General features: G+C 34.3%; 1 protein-coding gene across 3 annotated transcripts in view; it reads right to left on the reverse strand.

The window, feature by feature from the left end:
- Positions 1–1,092, reverse strand: part of LOC106457339 (patj homolog) — a 241,897-nt gene that overhangs the window by 192,109 nt on the left and 48,696 nt on the right. The gene's annotated exons all lie outside the window — the stretch shown is intronic.

Here is a 1,092-nt window from a genome sequence, read left to right on the forward strand (position 1 = left end):
GTTTTTTCATCTAAAAAAAGCGACATTAATTTCTTGACGACCAAATACATTCGATAAAGGTAACGTAGTTTATAGCAAGTCGAAAAAAGCATATAATGACGAATTTTACAAAGACAGACCGTATTACTGACATACGAAGTTCATCATTACGCTGCTTTAATCCTAGAAAACATATCTTAGGCTACGATTACTTTGACGTCTGAGTTCTCTGTTTATGAAAGATTAATATTTTAAAGACGTCCTGGAAAGTGGGAATAACGTGCTTTATTGGTGCATAAAAAACAAGAAAAATTCGAGCTGTTACCAATTTAAGACAGGTTGAGTATTTATGTGCACAGAAAGAAAGAGAAAAGTATTGATTTCAAATTACAATTTCGATAGTCGTTAATTGTGCTGTTGTTTGTTTTTAAGCTTAAAATCCAAGTAACAGAACGGAAAAAAATAAACAAAATATATCTGTCAACTAGAAGTCTCACCACGTGTCCAATCCGCAACAATATTGTGTATATGCTCGAAAGCAATGTTTTCTGTTGTTGTTTTTTTATACATTTACTTTTCAGTTTTCCTGCCAAAGTAGTTGAATCAATAGAAATTTCAGTGTAAAGCCTTAAGTTAGGCCGATATAGTGTTGAACGTTGTCTTTTTGTGTGTGAAGTAAAAGTTCTTGGTTCAAACCAGTATTTACAAAGGGAAAGGTACAAATCTTTCAAGTCTTATCCGAGTGTCGATACCGAAACGTTGTTGTTTGTACAGCAAAGCCACGCAATGAACCATCTGCGCTCTGTCCACCTGATTTTAGCTGTGTAACTCATAAACCTCGTGCGTGCAGGAACGAAGAAACTTCCAGACACATCAACGGCGTGACGCAGATAACAAGAAATATAAAAAAAAAAAAACATTTTACGTTGACAATAGTTCTTCGAATTTCTTAAATAATCTCGTCTCAGAGTTAAAAATGGGATTCCGTAAAAAACATAATGTTTGTGACTTGGAGTTTTAAAATTTTCAAGTTTTGTAAATCTATACAATTCCGTTCTTTAGTTTAAGTGTCAGAAGATATATGGCCCGGCATGGCCAGGTGGTTAAGGCACA

Source organism: Limulus polyphemus, unplaced genomic scaffold (assembly GCF_000517525.1).
Source record: "Limulus polyphemus unplaced genomic scaffold, Limulus_polyphemus-2.1.2 Scaffold318, whole genome shotgun sequence".
Classification (NCBI taxonomy): Eukaryota; Metazoa; Arthropoda; class Merostomata; order Xiphosura; family Limulidae; genus Limulus; species Limulus polyphemus.